Here is a 21,373-nt window from a genome sequence, read left to right as displayed (position 1 = left end):
GCTCAAAAAGGTCAATTAAGATCAAACACCTTTCCCAGTATTGCACAACTGGTGAACCCTGGAATATTTTCTCTAGGATTATTGAACAGCTTCCTAATTGATCTCGCTGATTACAATCTTACTATCCTTCATACTGCCACCAGATAATTCCTCTCTTATGCAAATCTAATTCTACCAGCTACCTACTTAAAATTCTGTGTTGGATTCCCATATGATTTAGGAGAAAGCCTTTGTGACTTTTCCTTGCATATCTTTCTTCTTGTACAGGTAACTACTATAATTCTAGACTTTTTCCAAACTAAATTATTTCTTGCTCTCACAACTTCTTTAAATGCACTTTTCTAGCTACTAGAATATTCTTCTTTTATTCATATGCTCAACTTCGATTCTTTTTTAAAACCTATTTCATCACTCCCTCTAAGCCTTCCCAGACATCTCAATCTGATATAAATGCATCCTGCATCTGACTTCCTCAGCCCTTATCTCATGCTATTAGGATTATTTCATTCCTATCAGCCTTGCCCTTGGAACTACAAGCTTTTGAGAGTGAGAAACTTTCTATTTCTTCCTTTCTCACCAGTTTTTAGCACAGAACTTGGCCTACCACAAGGCACTGATGAATGTTCACTGTGTGAACTAAGGTAATGTAAACATTTATTGGGAGCTAGATGAATCTGAAAGATCAATATTTAGATCAAATAATAATACTTCAGAAAGACTGACTTTGGTCTTAACCCTGAGGCTCTGCCTTCTTGTCACCTTCCTGATGTCCATGAATGTGCTGTTGCTGACAGAGACTTAAAAGTAATCGGGTGGACCCTCTTGATCATAGCTGGAATAGAGCTACCAGGGGATTCTATTCAATGAAACAGCATGTAGTTTCCATATTACATAAAATAATAATTAGGTTTTATTGAATTTTGTTGTGTGGTAATCATGTTGTTGGTACTTTACAATTATCTAGTTTAGGATTATTTTAAAACTTGTGAGGTTTACTTTATCACCCCATTTTATAGAGTAGCAAGTTGGATTTCAGAGAGGTTAATGTGTTGCCCAAGTTCACACAGGCTGAAAATGACCGAACTAAGGGCTCAAATCCATTTTGTTTGATTCCATTGTGACTTTGACAGAATGCAAAAGCTCTCCACTTACCTGCATTATCCCTGCAGTCCAGATTAAGCCCTAGTAGGGTAAGCAGTGTTCCTCTAGGAACGGTGTTCCTGGAACCGTGCTGTAGACAGGAATAGGGTCTACCCTGCGAGCCTTGTGAGCTGATAATTCATACTGACTCTGACTGGCATGGGTGTCTGGGGAGGGAACCATGCTTTCCATCAGAAATGACAAGGATATTGTTCAAATTATCTTCACTGACTTTTTCAAGCTGCAGTTCTCTAGTTTATATCTTCAGGTTCTGTTTAAGTATTTTAGCACCTACTGTCGAATACACTCATAATACACTGCTTGTTCTTGGGCTACTTTCCAGAGAATCTGGGACATACCCTTGACTTTTGAATTGAGGTCTTTGAAGTACAGGACATGCTGCCTATCAGCCCTCATTGTTCTACCTGTTGGCATTTTTGTTCTTTCCAGCAAACAGTCCGTGTTTACAGAGACTGTGACTGCATACTCGGCAGAGTGTTATCACACCTGAGTGAGCCATAGGCAGTTGTCCCTGTGGCACAAATTTTTCTTTAAATAATTTTAACCTAACTGTACTGCTAAGGTATTAAAGAACTATAAAATGTGGAAAATATTTTATTTTAAAATATTCTGTTACTTAATATTCCCTTAGATTTCACATGTTAAATTTCAATCTACAGTGAGTTTTGGAGCCAAGTTTAAAAACCTCAAAATAGAATTTTAATGGAAATGCTAAGATATTCTCAAGTATAACTGCATAAAAGCTGCAGCTTTTTTTTCTTCCAAACCATTTCCATCACAGTTTAAAACATATGGCAGGTCTTTTTTGGAAGTTTTCTGATGGTATGTAGAATTTGTAGTTACAAATATTCTGCCATTTAAATTAACTCACTCAACTTCACCTTTCTGAATTAGCAGAACTTAACTATTCATTGTCAACTGATTCATGAATATAGAACCAAGCTCCATTTGGAACATATGGCCTAAAGATAATAAATTTAAATGCCTGATGTAAAGTAAATTAGAAGTGGGATTGTAATGCTGATAGCTTTTTCTACAAGACTCTTATAACATCTGTCCAGAAACTTTAATTTTTTTTCAGATGTTTTTCACACATGCTGCTTCAGATCTCTATATAGGTATTATAACTTTCCTTCAAGAGAATAATTAGAAAAGTTGGTTATTATTTAAGAATAAAATGGCATACATGACAAGATCAAATTGTATCATTACTTTTGCAAGAGCCTTAAATTTTACCAATAGACCAAGAAACAATATTAGGAGGGAAAAAAATTGTGGGTTGAGGTTTGAGGAGGTAAAATACCTCTGAATGAATTTCTATATCAAATATAACCACCTCCCCTTTTCAGGTTTCCCTTGCATGACAGGAGCTAGAATTTGGAAACTGGGTTTCCCATTATCTCCCACCGGTATGGTTATTTCCACCCATGAGAGATACTCTCAAACTGGGAAATGAAAGAAAAGCAGAAGTAATTATTCTTCAGCCCGTAGCTGTGAGCAGGCACGTGGCTTTGGCAGATGCCACTTATGAGTTTTTGCCGGCAACTTCCAAGTGTCCTCCGGAGAGTCATGTACTTTGTTGCTGTAGGTTATTGAGAACATCAGTGGCAATTTTCTACAATCACCTTTGCTAGTTTTGTGAAATCTCCTTGGAGCTTCCTCATCTTCACTGCCCTAGCTCTTCCAATAACTATGCAAAACTCTCATTTACAGTGTTAAATCCCTTCCTGTTTGAAATACCTCTAGTCCTTTCTATATCCGTGATTGACTGACTGATACATTTACTATATGAACTTGTGGTTTGCTTGAAGAAATTGGACTAATTTCTGTCATTTGGAAATATTAGTATTCATATACACATGTAAATCATGTTTTTCTATTAATTCAAAGGCTTTTCATTAACATATTATATTGATATATGATTTCAAGAAAAAAGTGTTAAAATCTCATTGACATGAATAAATAGCATCAGAAATTAACAACTGGTGTGAATAGATTCTTAGCCTCCAGCATTTACAATGAAAGCCCGTGTGTTGTAGAACTTAGGGTGCATCATTCATATCCCAGGCTGCACAAATGTTACCCATGAAGTTGTGTCAATCTGTGTAGCTGCACCTAATGCCCGTGTTACATCACTGTCTCTGTCGAAGAAAAAAGTCATGCTTCCCAATGTGATGAATGTTTTCAGTTGGATACAATTATTGCAGTTTAGTTTCTCAATTAAGTTTGAGCAATATTTATATGGCTGAATATATATGTGTATATGCATACATATATAGCCACATAAAATATGAGTTCTGTATTTATTCATTTATTTAATAAGTGTGTATTGAGTGCCTGTTCTAGGCCAAGCACTGTGCCTAACAGTTACAAATATAATGAAGAACAAATCAAATATTTTTCTGTCCCCAGATTTCTTATAGTTTACTGTTGGAGACAGAAAATAATATATAAATGTATGGATGGATAGCTCAGTAGATAGAGACCTATAATTGAAAAGGGTGATAGATTCTGAAGCAAAGTACCAGGGTACTGGAAGCTAAAGAATATTTGGGAGAGTACCTAATCTAGTCTAGGGGATGTAAGGGGAGGGAACCATTGAGGAAACATTTCCCTAGGAAATTTCCCTTAAGGGAATGACATTTGAGTTGAAATCTAAAAGATAATGTATCAGTTGGGGTTCAGCTAGGGAAGCAGAGTCATTAAAATGGTTTTGGAATAAGGGATTTAGTATAGGTATTAAACCTGACAAAGTCATGAGGTGGAAGTAAGGGAATTGAAGGTTGGAAGAATCAGAAAACAAATCCCACTAATTTCTACCTAAGTACTTTCTTGGGTGAATTAGTTAAAGTCTTCAGAGAAATTTGAGAAGCCAAGAAAACCCTGTCTTATAAGAAAGCTGGGCAGGTAAATTCCTAAAGAATTTCAGAGAAAACTATTGTTTCTGTGGAACTTCTGCCTCTGTTTTGGTCTGGGACCACTGGTAGTTATCAGGTTGTCAGCAGTTGGGTGGGAGAGCTGGACACTGAGTGAAGGAGAGCAAGAAGAAGGTGGAACCCACCAGGTACCTCTGCATCTCTGCACCATCTACATGACCACAAAAGGGCATTTAGAGGGCAATGCTGTTACCTTACCTTCATTTCTCAAATCTCCTACAAGTTGCCCTTTGGGCCAAATCCAACCAGGAACCCAACAGGAAAGGGAGTTTAGGCAATGCAGGCCTCTATTTAACCCAGGGGCCAATAGGAAAATGTCATATATATGAGTAGGCATTAACTAGAAGAGGACTTCAGAATTAGAGGAAACAGAAGCTAGAGGCAGAGAGATCAGTATGCTGTATTCAAATTTATATTATTTTATACATGGTAAACCCTTGCTTATATTTAACTTTTGGCCAGAATTGAATATTGTAGGCATAGATAATCAAAAGAAAATCTGTAATTGTTAAGTTGACTTTTTTTTTTTTTTTTTGAACTCTTAGTATTAACAACAACTCCAGCATTAAGACATGATAACTGAGAGCTGGCAATTCAGACCTGTATTGGTCACATTTTATGGATGTTGAAGTGATCCTGAATTAGCTCTCAAAATCTCTGATAGACACACAGAATTACCGTCCCCCAGGCAATTTCCTTTTTATTTGGGGCCATGAAACAATTCACAGAGTCATGTTCTTGCAAAGAATTTTTTTTCTTTTAATTTTTTTCTTCTTTTCCCTGTCTCTGTCTGCCTGTCTCTCTCTCTCTAGATTACAATCTATTGTTTCTAGGAAATACAATGACTTAAGTGCTGTTTTCTTAAATATATATATTTTGATTATTTATCATATGTGAAGAGATGAGAATGTAAGAACATCACTTTTGTACTGACATGACAAATACTGAGCAACAAGTTAAAGAAACCAACCCTTAAAAGAAAAATAAATAAATAAACAACCACCTCATAAAATCAGGGCTTTTATGCAAGCTACAAGATACTGTACCATTTGTATTGTATCCAGTCTTGATGAAAACATCAGTGAGAAACCTCAGTACCATATGTTTTGTCTCATTTAATCACTGAAGTTGAACCAAAAGAAAATCAATAAAACATCATGGAAAAGTGGTTAGTATATAATTTTAAATGTAAATTGTTAACACAGCAGTAGCAGTATCAGATCTCCTCTTTATTTTTCCCTTTTCCAGAAAGTATAAAAATGACATAATTGCAATTTATAGACCTCATGAATACTTCCCAGATCACATGTGAGTTATTATGAGAAAAAACAAGAAAAAAATTTGCTCATATATCTTATTTTTTGATGAAGTGAAATTATCCCTTTTTCTTTCTGCTTTTGTTCTATAGATTGGCAAACAACTACTATGAGTGTCTATACCAAATTTTTTCAGTAATATAGTGAATGCTAAAAGAATCTAATACAGTCAGTGAGTTATTTTCTATTTAACTATAGTGAGAAGAGAAACCTATGTAACTCCTCAGATTCTTTGCTTTTTTTTCTTATAAAAGTATAGGTTTATGATGTGTTAGTTTCTGGTGTACAGCATAGTGATTCAGTTACACATATATTTGTGTGTGTGTGTGTGTATATAAGAATATATATATATATATATATATATATATATATATATTCCTTATCATATTCTTTTTCATGATAGGCCATTAAGAGGTATTGAATATAGTTCCCTGTGCTATACAGTAGGATCTTGCTGTTTATCTATTTTATATATAGTAGTTAGTATCTGCAGATCCTGAGCTCCCAATTTATCCTTCTACCCTCCCCTTTTCCCCCTGGTAACCATAAGCTTGTTTTCTATGTCTGTGAGTCTGTTTCTGTTTTGTAAGTAAGTTCATCTGTCTCCTTTTTTTTTTTTTAATTCCACATATAAGTGATATCATATGGTATTTTTTTCTCTTTCTGGCTTGCTTCACTTAGTATGATAATATCCAGGTCCATCCATGTTGCTGCAAATGGCATTTTATTCTTTTTTATGTATGGCTGAGTAGTATTCCACTGTATAACTGTTCCACAACTTCTTTATCCAGTCATCTGTCGATGGACATTTAGGTTGCTTCCATGTCTTGGCTATGAACATTGGGGTGCATACATCTTTTCAAATTAGCAGACTCTCTGCTCTGAATTGATCTCTATTTTCAGTTTATATCATGCTTCTAAGGAAAATATTTATGACACAGATAATACCTAACAGATACCAAAATATTTTTGAAACAGAAGAGTAGAAAAGTTACATACACAATATCCCATCAAAGTATAAGGTTAAATGGGTTCTTTTTCATGTGAACTTTTATTTTACCATATGGGTTCATGGTGAATCCAATCTCTGTTCAAATATTATTGATATTTAATAAGATAATCCAAGTAAGGTCATAGTAAATTCCAGGTATAAATCATGTTTGCAATAAATGTGCACTATTTAAATTACATTGTATATTTTATGGACACCTCCAGAAAACTCCTTCAAGATTATTTTTATATAGATAATGTACATCACTATCACCAGACATAAAGTCTGTTGTGATCTTCAGTCATCACATTTACCTAAATATTTCAATTCAATTCAAGAAATATATATTAAGTGCTTATTATGTGCCATGTACTTTTTTAAGTACTTGGGATGAATCAGTGAATGAAACAAACAAAAAGATCTCTACTTTGTAATCTTGCATTCTGAATATACTTTAATATGTCTACCTAGATTTTTTTTACTTCAAATTCAGTATAATTAAAATCACATTGGTCATCTTGAGTAAAGGTGTTACTATTTTTGTGTTTCCAGTTTTTGTAACACTACGAGTGTCTGAATTGAATTTCTAGTTGTTCCTCCACCTTCTTTTGCAGTTAATTTCCAATTCTGTCAATTCATCATTTGAGATTATTTTCACATCCATCTTAGTAAATCGTGTTTCCTTTCCTCTTACCCTTTTATTTCAGCCATTAATTTATTGAATGAACATGTATTAAATATTTATATTCTGTGTTACATGTCATGCCTGAATTATTACAATAGTTTCCTAATGGATTTCCTTATCTCCACAACCTCTTCTAATCTATTTTAGACATTATTACAAGATAAGTTTTTCTTTAACTAGTTTCATTGATGTCAGTTTTCTTTCTATCAACTACCAATGACACCCATGTGCCCCCAGGACAAAGTTCATCGCTGTTAATTGATAGCAATATCTGGATATTTTCTTGTCCCAATACCTGTTGTACCTTTACTACCTTCTTTATTTTCAGGAACTTTTATTCCAGTTGGATGATCTCTTTCACCAGTCTTTATGTGTGCCTTTCTAATTTCCTCCTTTGCATGTTTTTCTAATGAAAAGATACTTTCCCCACTTCTCTTTCTATTTAAGGCTGATCAGTCACTCAGTACCAAACTTAAATCCTACTTCCTCCATGAAGTCTTTCCTGCCTGTTTCAGCACAGTCTGAACTATACCTCTATTACATTTCAATATCACTTAACACCTTTATTTTATGCTTAATCTTACACTGCTTGGATTTCTTTCTGTAATTTTGCCTCTCACTGTGATGTGTACCTAAAAGATGTTCATTATTACTATTAATTTGTACTGCACCTTATTTGCAAATAAGTTTGATTTACAAAGTTTGTAAGGGAGATGACAACCAAAATGAATACAGTTTGCAAATGAGAAATCTGGCATCTCACATAAAAAAAAATGTCAAAAAGAGATAAAGATAAAAGTGTGTATTTGGACATAGCATGCCATATAAATTTGACTATACAATCCAAGTGGACAAGAGAGTTTCATGATTGGTTATATGATTCACAGTGTATTAATACCTGAAATATCACTTAGAATTACAACTCTTTTATCAAAACCAGAGGGGAAAAGTAATTCTTATCCATCCTTACAGAAATTTCAGTATGTAATGTAATAATAATATCCTCAATCTTTAAAATACAGAAGTTCATTACTTAGAAATTTTTTTAAAATAGCTTTTAAAACTATTGGTCAAACATCTCAGTAAATACTATTACATTAGGATAAAACTGAATCTGTTTCATAAATGAAGCTCTTATATAACACATACAGTCCTAGTAATAACTAGGGTATATACAGGAGATGATGGAATATATATTCCTCATGATTCTGTAATTTAAAGGATTTTTCAATAGCAATTTGACTGAGATCAATTTACATCCTACATGCTGTCAGTAGAATTTAACCATATGTAAAATGTGACTGCACTTTAATCTAAAAAGGGAACTCTTAATTGGAGAGGAAATTGTGTGAGTGGAATGCTGGTTGTGCATGACTATATTTTAAAATTGTAATAAATAGAAATCTAATTTGAATTAAATTTAAAACTTTATTAAAGTTTATAATTTTTAAAGTTCGATGCAGTGACAATATTTTATTAATATCTAAAAGTTTGTTTATTACAAAAAAACTAAAAACTCTCATAGCATACTTACAGAGCTGAGAATTGAGAAAAAAAGAAATGAAAAATTTAAGTATAATATATATTGTTTTATTGGTAAAGGTGAGATATATAGTAGATATAAGCACTTTCAGAGTTTAGATAACTAAAAACTAGGGCAAAAAAACTAAAAGCAGCTACTTTTCTCCAGTTACAGGGTTAGGTGGGAAAAATATAGTTGTTGAAAGCTTACCTGAAGAAAAATAAAAAAGGAAAAAAAGGAAACAGAAGAAATCTAAAAAGTAAAATACAGAAAGCTTAAAGCCAGTTAAGAGATATAAGACTTAATAAATAAGTGTATCCTTGAAAAGGAAAGTATTTGGAATGTGTCTTAAAAATACATGAAATTATAAGAGATTTACCAAAAACAAATTGTCTTGAGAAGGCTGAATATAAATACTGTTCATAGACACAATAAACAAGTACAAAAATTAAGACAAAATCCTGGATCAAGATAGTAATATCATACAAATTTGACCTCCTGATAAAAAACATCAAATCAGACAAAAGAAGTAACTTTTTAATTTTTTTAACATTTTTAAATGAGTAATAATTTTATAATGTTGTGTCAAATTCCAGTGTAGAGCACAATTTTTCAGTTATACATGAACATACATCTATTAATTGTCACATTTTTTTTCTCTGTGAGCTACCACAAGATCTTGTATATATTTCCCTGTGCTATACAATATAATCTTGTACATCTGTTCTACATTTTAAAATCCCAGTCTGTCCCTTCCGAACCCCCTCCCCCTTGGCAACCACAAGTTTGTATTCTATGTCTATGAGTCTGTTTCTGTTTTGTATTTTTTATTTTAAGATTCCACATAAGAGTGATCTCATATGGTATTTTTCTTTCTCTTTGTGGCTTACTTCACTCTGAATGACATTCTCCAGGAACATCCATGTTGCTACAAATGGCATTATGTTGTCGGTTTTTATGGCTGAATAGTATTCCATTGTATAAATATACCACTTCTTTATCCAGTCATCTGTTGATGGACATTTAGACTGTTTCCATGTCTTGGCTATTGTAAATAGTGCTGCTATGAACATCGGGGTGCAGGTGCCATTTTCAAGTAGGGTTCCTTCTGGATTTATGCCCAGGAGTGGGATTCCTGGGTCATATGGTAAGTCTATTCCTAGTCTTTTGAGGAATCTCCATACTGTTTTCCACAGTGGCTTTCCTTGCTTTCCTCTCCCACTCTTAATGATTTAGATGTCTTCTTTTACAATTTTGTGTTTATTCTTTTTGCAATTCATGACAGTTATCTCCTTTCCAGTTATGAGTTTCTCATTTTTGTAGCATCCTGCTTCTTTTCTATTTAGAGTAGACCTGTCAGTATTTCTTTTAGCATGGGTTTGGTGTTGCTAAACTCTTGTAGTTTTTGCTTGTCTGTGAAGTTCTTTATCTCTCCTTCTATTCTAAAAGATAGCCTTGCTGGATAGAGTATCCTAGGCCGCATCTTTTTTTCATTCAGGACCTTGAATATATCTTGCCACTCCCTTCTGGCCTGTATTGTTTGTGTAGAGAAATCAGCTTAGAGCCTTACGGGGGTTCCCTTGTAGCTCACTCTTTGCTTTTCTCTTGCTGCCTTTAGGATCATTTCTTTCTCCTTGACTCTGGCCATCTTGATTATGATATGTCTTGGTGTGGGTCTGTTTGGGTTCTTCCTGTTTGGGACCCTCTGAGCCTCCTGTACTTGGATATGATTCCTTCTTTAGGTTTGGGAAGTTTTCAGTCATGATTTCTTCAAAGACCTTTTCAATCCCCTTTGTTCTTTCTTCCCTTCTGGAACCCCTATTATGTGTAGATTGGCATGCTTTATATATCCCATAGGTCCCTTATATTGTTTTCATTGTTTTTTTTTGTTTTTCTCTCAGTTGTTCTGATCGGGTGCTTTCTGTTGTCCTGTCTTCTAGGTCACTTATTCGTTCCTCTGCATTATCTAGCCTGCTTTGACAGCCTTTAGGTCAGCTCTCATCTCAGCAAATGAGTTTACTAACTCTACTTAGTTCTTCTTTATAGCTTCTGTTTCACTTTTGACATATTTTATATCTCTAAACACTATTTCTTTTAGTTCCTTCAGTACTTTGATCAGTCCTTTTTTGAAATCTTGATAGTAGGCCATCAATGTCTATTTCCTTGAACGTGCTTTCAGGGGATTTCTCTTGATCTTTTAATTGGGAGTGGTTCCTGTGCTTCTTCATATTGCTCATATCTCCCTGGCACTGTGGCCGGTGGGTGGGCAGGTCACTCCCCCTCCCGATGCTGCATTCAGATACTGCACTTGAGGGGAGGCAGGTGGGCGGATCGCACCCCCTCCCAGCACCGTGGTCAGGAGCTGCATTCCTGCCAAGAAGGCGGGTGGCTGCCCACCCTCTCCTGGCGCTGGTCACTCTGCTGCTCTGTGCAGCTGCCCTATCCGCCTCAGGTCTGCACTCTGTAGGTGGACTCGGGGAAGATGGCAGAACTGCCCCGCCCCTGCTCCGTGCCCAAACTCAGCTCCTTGTTTGTCTTGGTGGCATGAGTTCTCTGAGGTGCCAGGGCAGAAAAAGCCTATCTATCTGCCTTGGGCTATAAACAAGTCTCAGTCCTGCCCAGGAGGTTGCGGAGCCCCCTGGTGCGGATTCAGGGCTCAGCCCTGGCCCCGCCGAGCGCTGCACACAGGAGGATATGGTGGCTGTGGTTGCGCCCTGCCTCTCTTCTCACAAGAAGCACGAGTAATGGAGCCGCGGGTCTGAGGAGACAGAGGCAACAGCACCCCTCCCCCAAGGGTACACCAGCAGTGTTGCTTTGCTTTTTTTCACGATTTATGGGGGACCGAGGTTGTTCTGCTCTGTATCCCCTCCCAGCACAGTGCGCAGCACCCTGCAGTCGCCCGGGGCTGCCTCAGTGCAGCTGCCCTAGTCCTCCATCCAGCTCGGGCAGCCTGTCCTGGCCCCAGCTGCCGGCTCGTGTCTCAGGCTGGGTGTCGCGGGGATCCTTTGTGCCCATTTAACTTAGTTCTGTCGGTCAAGGGGGTGCTTGGGGCAGATCTGAGCCTCGGAGGCTCCCCCTCCATCCCGTTGGCACCTCTGTTGGAGGGGGGAGACCTAGCGAATGAGCTCTAGTCCTCCTTTGCCACTCCTCCCCTGCAGCACCAGTCCCGCACTGTTTTGTTTCTTCTTTTTTCTTTTTCCCTTTTCTCCTACCAGATTTTTGGCGTCTTTGTCTTTTGAAGAGGGTGATGTTCTGTTGGAGTTCAGCAGGTGCTCTGGTTGGCTGAGTGGGTCCATAGATGTGAGTTTTGGTGTATTTGTGGGAGAGGTTGAGCTACAAGCGTCCTTCTACTCTGCCATCATGCTTCTCTCCCCCAACTTTTTAATTGTTAAAGAGAATTATCTAATAAAATTATATTGAAATAATTAATTTTATGCAACAAAGAAGCCAAAGATATATAAAGAAAACCTGATAAAATTATAACAAAACATCATCAAAACACTGACATTTTACATCAAAGAGAGAATATTAGACAACGTGAGTGATGCACACAGAAAGGTATCTTGCAAAGCAGGGTCAGGGATGGGAGGCTTATTTAAGGTAGGTATTTATTCCAAATATTAAGCAATTTAAATGTAAATAATGAACACTAAGTTAACTTTTCTAAGTTAAATCAGAATGTCCCTGTGTCAGAGGAGGAATGTGAAAAGGACTGTGTTAAATGGCCACTTGGAAATCACCACATCAAAATGTCACATTTCTAGAAGTGTTTAAGGCCATTGTATTCAGAAGTAATCTTGCTTGGTTCTAGCCTGGAGTTGTATCAGTTTTTTCTTTACCCTTGAAATCCAATATTTTTCAACACGGTATGGCTGGTAGGAGACTTTAAAATAATGTTTTGTTACAAATTTTGTTTAGATTTTTCTTTCATTTTAATGGAGCATTGTTTCATATCTTCAAATGCATTCTACGATTTATTTGTTCAGTTCTGCAGTCACATCTACTGCCAATCTGATTGATCTACCTCATCTTATTTTTTCATTAATTTCTCTCTTTGCAGTGCATTCAATTCCAGCTGTTTTCCACTTTGTTTTCTGTATTATTTATCATGAGTTTTGCTTCCAGCAGTGTCAATGTATTTGTCATTTAAGTACATTTTGAAACCCTTCCAAATACTCTTTTATATCTTATTTTATAGCATCCATTAAAATTTCCTTGAGAATGCAGTTATGACAAATTTATCTTCTTTTTCTAGGGTGTCTCCTTCAAAAATATATTTTCCATCATTTGCATGTTAACAAATATTTGCATAATCTCACTTTTTTTCTTGGTTCTATTAACATTTACACATTTCACTAAAAGTCACTGTTTAGATAAATCCTTCATGGTTCCCCTCCCTTTTTATCTGAGCAAGATTTTGAGTTTTCTTTGTACTAGAAGGGGGTGCTTGAATGCCTGTGGTTTCTCAAGACCTGTTCAGCCAAGTAATTATTTGCCGCCAGGGTTAAAGAACTGGGTTTCAGGGTAGCAACATAGGGAAAAATTTGCCTCTCTGTGTACTTTTTTTTGATTAAAATCTCTGTATTATGGGACATCTTTGTTAAATTGAATATAGGCCCATTGTTAGGGAAATGGCTATCTTTCAGATATATGTTTGTTCATTGTTTTAGGGTATGTCAGCCTTTTTAGTGGGAGGTTGAGTTTGGAAATGCTTCATAATTCTTTGAATTTCCATTTGTCTTTCCACATTGAAATAAAAGTATACTGTATGAGAAACAAAGAGAGCTAAGGTTGCAATATGACACCAGCTCTGTTAAAGAGAATGAATTAAAGTTGGAAAACAATCCGTGAAAATAATTTAACATTAATCACAAAAATGCAACATTGTAAAGCAATGGTAATAGGCTGAATTTATAAGATATATCTATAATAAAATAAAACTCAAAAAAAGAGGAAGTCAGGGCGTGTTCATTGCAATGGAAGTCAAGGGAGAGAAAAAAAATTGTTTTTAAGAGATCAGGCTTATCTATTCTTACTATAAGTTTCAGGTGGAGCTGGTGTCCAGAGAAGGGTTCCTTGCTTCTACATCTTTGGTGTGGCCAAGTGCCACAGGAATAAAATTTCTTCTTAACTCCCCAGCTTTTGCTAAACTTTTAACATGGTCCTGCCTTTTATGAGTCATAGCAGAGTGCAGCAAAGTACTGATGCTCAAGTATGATCCATAGCTATTTGCTCAATAACTCTGTTGATCATGGATTGTTTGATGTATATGCTGGCAATAATTCTGTCTTCAGTACAGTGTCAGATATTTTGATCTGAAGTAGCTTAGTCATAACTTCTATGATATGGCTGATGGGTTTTTGGAAATTTGTTTGTTTGAGGATAACTCCTATTATCAGTATGTTAGGCCAGCTGGTTAATACTGTCATTTTTGACAATATGTGACAAAATATTGTCCCCTGAATATAAGCTAAATAATGTATCATGAGTGGATCAATGAATAGCAACATGGCTGTCTTTTCCTACTTACAATGTAAGACTTTCCAATTAAACAATAGAAATATAAATGCATAAAAACAATAAAAGTTACTTTGAATTCATCTATGTAAAACTTTATTAGAATAAAATGGTACCTGTGTTTCATCTTAGTGATCAGCCAGAAATATACCTGAATGGATCCTGGCTCTTGGTTCACTCACTCACCAACCTGTGAGTGGATGTCTTAAGGGTATGGAACCAGGAAGCCTGCAAAACGGGATCCCCCACTCAGATAGGGAAGTGGACACTTGGTGAGAGTAAAGCAGGTCTAAAGAGCAGACCTCAAGAATTGTAAGGTTGACAAACATAATAGTAATGCATGGCTTAACTGAAGCCTGCCAGGTGAAACAGACATCCAAAACTGACTCCAAGGAGAAAACTGAAACAGACCAAAAGTAATGGAAGATATTGGGAAATTTATGGAAGGAAGCAAAAGGAAAGGAAATGAAAGAAAGGGAAAAAGAAGAAAAAGAGGGAAAGGGAAGGAGGGAAGGGAAGGGAGAAGACCCAGATGGTTTTAACAGTGGGTTTACAAGCAGTGTGACTCCAAGGCAGTTAACATCTCCCAAATAGAGTACATAAGTACTGTCATAATGTGTCTGTTTTAGGAGCTGCCAAACTTAGAAATCTTTTCCCCCTTTGGGTCAGGTCTAGTATTAATTCTTAAACTGTCATCAAGCAAAAAGTAGCAAAACACCAGGGAACAATGTTTACTGTCCTATTTCCCCCATCTGTGACAGAGCTAAGCAGCATTCACACATTAGTCATGCACAACCAGCCCTCTGCCCAAAGTCAGGTTTCTAAAAAATGTGCAGAAAATCCTGACGTGACTGGGCTCAGTTGGTCAGGGGTCGGTATGAAGGATTTTGACCCCTGCCATAGCCATGCTGCAAGGGTACCCTGGGTGACTCTCTAGGTGGGGAGAAATGTATTCTGACCACCTTAAGTACCCCCATCAGGGCAGACCTGTGGGACTGTGGTGGTATCTGATCATAAATGTCTTCAAGCAAGGGCAAGTTTATCTTCTGTAACAATTATGGGTGGCAAGTCAGCTTGAGCTCCAAACCAGGAGACTTGGAACAGAGTCTACTGATGGTACATTTCCTACATTCTTCTGGAATAGGGTCAAGGATATCTTACTGTAGCATCCTTAGGAAAAACAGACATTTTAAAATGGGTCGTCTTCTCAAGAGAATAGAAAAAATACATAATGTTGTTAGAAGGGCTTGGGATTTCCCTGAGGATCTCCTGAAACACTGAGCCTCGCCTCGTTCTCAATCCCTATTGCCTTCTCTCTTTCCTCTCCATGTTATGCTCTTGCAGGAAGTACGCTAACATAAGTCCACTCACAGTTCCTACCAATGTAGTGTGGTTTTCTCTGTGTCTTAGTCTGGAGCTGACAACTGCTGCCTCCCTATTCACCTAGTCAGTCTTCTAAACCTTCCCACCTTCTGGGAAGGCTGCTCTGTCACTCCCTGAAGACAGCTATTTCAACAAGCATTCCTCTGTGGTGCCATTGTGCCTTGTACCTACTTCTGTGATGACACTTCTCATTGTATTATAATTATTTGCCTGTCTTATATTTCTTCTTGAGTAGAATCTTCGTAGTACTTATGTCTGTTATCTCTAACATCTAGCAGAATGTAGAATGAATTGTAGGTATTTAGTAATTGGGTTGAATTTAAATAGCTTTGCACCTGCTGGTGTATAAGCAGGCAAAATAGAAAAACAAAAATCCCTAAACAGCTCACTTATAGTTTTGTTGTTGCTGTTATTTTTGACTATGTGATACATTAATTTGAATGGAGCAAATACAAAAGCACCTATTTGTATTAAACAAGTATTTACATAGGAAGGGAAAGAAAGGTGCCTGTTGAGTCTACTACGACTGCAGTACTTACCAAGTTTCAAGCATCATATGTGGTACCTGGCATGCTGCTCCCATTTAATTTTCATTATAATCTTGCTGGAGAAGGTATGGGGCTCAGTTTAGACATGTAGAATCTAAGGATCAGAGAGATTAGATCAAGGTTACTTTGGAACTTCGTCTAACCTGTCACTGTTTGTCTTTTAGCCCTCTGATTAGGGCTCTGTTGTGTTCATGTTGCCAACTAAAACTTGGCGCTTGCCGTCTGCCTCTATAAGGATTAAGTCACTAGCCACTGCAGTCCCTGACCTTCAGTTTTAAGAGTTCAGGGTGGAGATCAGGAATGGGGCACTCTGTGCTCTGGGAAAACCTGGTAGAACAGGCCTTCAGATAATAAGATATTTTCAGGAGATTTTATGAGCCCAAATTCTTGCATCTCCTTGTATCTAGAAAAGCACTAAAATCATTAATAGAGACGTATGCCACATTTCTAAAAGGAGAAGGTGGTTTTGTTTGTGCTCTAAAGTTTTCACATTTCTATAATACATATCTGTGGCTGATATAGATGACAAATTCCTTGGGGAACGATGCAGTGTACTTTGCCTTTAAAATGATTATATTTTGCTTCAGTATCCTTCGTTCTGAATATTCAGTAGTTTATAGAAAAGTGTATGGGTAGCAAAAAAAAATTAAAGAGCTTGATTTTCTTTCAGAAATTGTATTAAGAATATATTTGTTTTTAGGTCATAGTTCTGTTCATCTGCGATAGCTTTGTTTCGTTTTTGCTGTTTTTTTTCCATTGAAATCTTTGTGATTTTCCCTATTGATGAATAAACTTCAGTTTTAAGAAAAGCAAAGAGGAAATCAAAATACAGCAAACACTTTTCACCCACCAAAAGGGTTAGGTGTGTTTGGTGGATGGTTATGGAATGAATCAATAAATTGACCAATCAGTGACTGGAAGAATGAAGCAGGAGAAAATGTGTCCAAATCCTTCCATTCTACAGATGCTTCCCTGTTCTCCTCCGGTGTTAAAGAGTCAAAGGCCAAGTGGATGGTGGGAAGAATTTCAGGGGAAGAAGGGCCCAGGAATTGCCTCCGGTTAATGTCCTGACACTGGTGATATCTTTACTTTTGGAAGCTGCCTGGTTCTGTGATTTATCAAGTCTTGGCAAAATGGGGACTCCCTGAAGCTGTCTTTATCAGCAGCATCTTTTGAAAAATAATATTAAGTTTCAGCAGTTAAGGTCTAAAATACTTGACTTCTTTCTCGGCTTGAACTTCTTGCCCCCTCCTCCCTTATATCTTTGAAAACAAATTTCCTGTCAAGTTACAGTTTACATTATACTCACTTTTTACAAGTATATAGGCCTGTGCCTGTGACTAATCCAGAGATAATTATAGTGCCAATCCCATTGACAAAATCGAAATACTGAAATGGAAAAGCATACATTTCCACTCTCTTTTCCCAGTAATATTAGCCTGTCACTTCAGTGCTGTATCAGAAATTCCTTGGCTTCTTTACTTATATTTGCCCAAAGCCCTGAGAAATCACATTTTCATAAGCAACTTAGTCAGGGTACATCCACAAGCCCCTGGAGTGAGATTACCACACTGTCCCCCATCAAAAACTTTTCTTATGTGATATTAAGAACTTTGAAAACTGACTCGTGCTTCCCTACCAAAGTCATCTTCAGGATTTAGGGGGATTCTTAATTAGCTTCTTATGCTCTAGTTAACGTGCTAACCGATTGCGTTTCCATTTCAAAGGCAACATGATGAAAACGTGCATGTTTCTCATTTAAGAACTACCACACGCATATTGGCACAATAATTTTGTATGAAAACTCAGCATCATGGAAAGTATAGCAACTGGGAGAGCTATAAATGTGAAGACAAATATGCAGAAGAAGAAGAAAAACATTCATGAGGCAATTTGCGCCTCGTTACCTAATTTGAATTTTAATAGGCAGACTCCTACCAGAGTCACATGATGGAAGGAAACATTGATTGAAAAGGGCCAAAGAAGATATTACGAGATAATTACCTTACAATTTAAAATGCACATTCCATTGTTCATATACAGTGCTTTTTTTTTTTTAAATCAGTACATCATAGAACATTCAGAGGTTAGAGCAGAAATGTAATATCAAATGCAAAGTAAAATTATAAACCTCTGGATAATGAACTTTTACTTTTCCATTATATAGCAGTTAGGTAGGGAAAACATCCCTTGATGATCAAGGCAAATGCAGTGCCACTAAATATTGCATCAAATGCAAAATAAAAATGTTTGTATAATGTCGTACCTTGCAGAGCTGTGCACTACATGTGAAAAGTTACTGAGAGGAAGAGAGGGCATTGCAGCAGGGAGAGAGAGAAATGCACAGTAAAAGTGTTTTAGAGCTTGTGATTAACAGGAGCATCAATAAATATCCTAAAGTCAATGTAAGACCATTTAAAAAGCTTTTAAATGCTCCTGGCAATTGGTGAACCCATTACCAGCAAAAATCTTCTGAACACACAGGAAGAGGACTGATGCCTAAACAAACCTAAAAGCAAACTAAAAGTGACTGTCTTTGGTTTCCTGGGGTGAGTTCTGCCTAATGCAGCAAGAGAAATGTGTGCTACCTGCCATGCTACATGAACAATGCATACGCACGTGCACATGTCCCCCATACATCACTTTTAACCAGAATGGAGTCCTGGATGCCTAACCCTGGGTCTCCAAAGAAGCAGTGGATGAAAGACAACTGTTCTTTCACTAGAAAGGCCTCCATAGATAAATGAGATGAGAACTGATTAAAAACACCTATTGAAGGCAGACAATTTTTTTAAACTGTTATTTTAGGAAGATAGTAGCAGGTAGCACATAGAGACACTATTTCAGTCTTAGCTTGGAAACTCCTTCTACTTAATACATATATATATTTACCATATATATTTTATATATATGTATATAAATATGTGTGTATATGTATAATTATACATACTTTGTATTGTTGGTAAAGCTTTGTTTTTAGTTTCTGTGCTTCCAGGTTTAATCTAAACTGACTCCATAAACACTGAGAAGGGAAGAGGCAGGTTCCATAGTAAATATAAAACCCTATTGCCCACCGCCCCAGGGGAGAGACGAGATTAGCCAGATTTGTCATCCTTGCAACTTTTCATCACCTTCTTTTCTTCCTTGTATCCCTCGACTTCCTCATATCCCACTGTCTCTGTCCCAAACAATTTTTTTAATTTACCTAAATATGTGTATTGCTTTTGTTGCTCTTAACAATTGAGCTGCTTCCAGTCCTTGTCAGAACCATAGTGCAGTATATGAAGGTGTTCTACACACTTCTACCAGCTACTAGTTTGATAGTATGTATATAAAAAGTAGTTGCTAATTCATTAAGATTTCATTTGAGAAGTGGAACTTCTAAATAGTTGATGACATCATATCCAGAGAATTGGTGCTTCCATACGAAATTTACCACTGAGAGATATCCAGATTACTGAATTCACCTGGATCTACCTGACACTTCCTACACTCAGAAAAATAGGTAAATTCAGTATCTGAAATGACATATCATGGCCCAGTAGGGATTAAGTATTATAATTAATGTGTTAATTGAAATATCATTTTGTACTCTAATAGAAGAAAAATAACAAAACTCAAAGATAACCTTTCCTTCATCAACTTAACAGAAAATATTTTTATAATTGAACAACAAAAAATAGCTCAAATCATTTTCATGTCCCCTTTTATAAGGGGACAGGAGGAAAAATTCAGAATACATATATCAAATAACCTGAAAGAATCTGTATAATTTTCAGGATCTGTGTTAGACAAATTTATTTTTAATCTCTACTTTTGGGAGATTTCATATGATTTTTATTTCATTTGGCCAATAAATGGGTAGTGTTTTATATGTTGTAAGTCATATTCTCTCATCAGCTATAAGGGGGTAAAGAAAAATGAAAACTTTGGAACAATGCTTTGAATAAAAATACAACTTTGAACATTTGTAAACAATAGCTTTTTTTTAACCACTGATTTGTGAGAGTTGTATCTTTAAGAGATGTTGGTTTTCTCACTTTGGCTGAGTTTTGCTAGAAGCTTTTCAAATCTAGGTATAAGTGCTGTCCCTTTTTATGCAGACTTTTTGTTTTCTGTTTTCCTCAACTGCCCTACCTATAAGTACATAACAGGTTTGTACTGGCTCCAGTCACGTAAAATCTGTATTGCTTCAGGGTCCCGCATCATGCAAGTCACCCCCAAATGGCCTGCGTCTTTGAGCTGAGTGACCTGCACAGTGCGCTTTCTCTGTGAGTGCTTCTGAAAGCGTCTGAAACAAGAGTGCTTGTGTTTTCTCCCTTCGTTTGATTGTTGTGGCAGGCTTGTGAATGATACGTCTTTGAAGAGAGATTTTTCAAAAGCAGAACGCATACTTACTCACCGAGGGTAAGTTTAGAAAGAAACAGTAGCTTTGACATCCAGGGCCACGTACTGTTGAAGACCTATTCCAGAATGAAGGTGAAAGTTGGATTCAGAGTACTTAAAACTATTCCAGTTTATTATTTTACCATTGAATGGTGAATTTTCTTTAGACTCTACCCTCTCTTGCTGTAAGATGAAGAACTATCATGCTATCTATTTTACCTGTTTATTCTTTGTACAGCAGTATTTAGTTACATTTTATCTACTTGATAAGTATTTATTGATGGATTAATATGTGCAGAATACTTTGCCTTATGCCAGAAAATTTTAAAATAGAGAATAAAATATTAATATTCAGTCACATCTTCTCCTAAAAGACTAAGAGGTAAAACAGAAGATTTTGCAAAGGATTTTCAAATGGCATGGGTTTTGTTTAAATAGACTATTAATCCTACAGATAAAATCACGTGAGAGGAGAAAAAGATAGACTCTGTCGGATGTGGTCACGGAAGTTTTCCTGGAAATGGTGGCCTTTGTTCTAGGCCTTGCTTTCATAAAGTTGAACAACAGCAAAGCTGTAAGCATAAAGGGTGTACTTTTCTCCTTATTCATGCCAAACTGTCTTTCCCTGAGTCACTAGAACCCAGAAGGTAGCTGTGATGGTTAATCTTATGTGTCAGCTTGACGGGACCACAGTTGCCCAGATATTTGGTCAGCTGTTATCCAGAGTGTTTCTGTGAGGATGTTTTTGGATGATATAACACTTAAATTAGTGGAATGAGTAAAGATGGCTCTCCCTAATGTGTATGAGTCTCATCCAATCGTTGAAGGCCTAGATAGAACCAAATGGCTCGCCCTCCCCTGAGTAAGAGAGAATCTTTTCTGCCTGCCTTCAAACTAGGACACTGGCTTTTTCCTGCTTTTGAATTAA

The sequence above is a fragment of the Camelus dromedarius genome, chromosome 2 (genome assembly GCF_036321535.1).
Source record: "Camelus dromedarius isolate mCamDro1 chromosome 2, mCamDro1.pat, whole genome shotgun sequence".
Classification (NCBI taxonomy): domain Eukaryota; kingdom Metazoa; phylum Chordata; class Mammalia; order Artiodactyla; family Camelidae; genus Camelus; species Camelus dromedarius.
Note: the sequence above shows the minus strand (reverse complement) of the source record.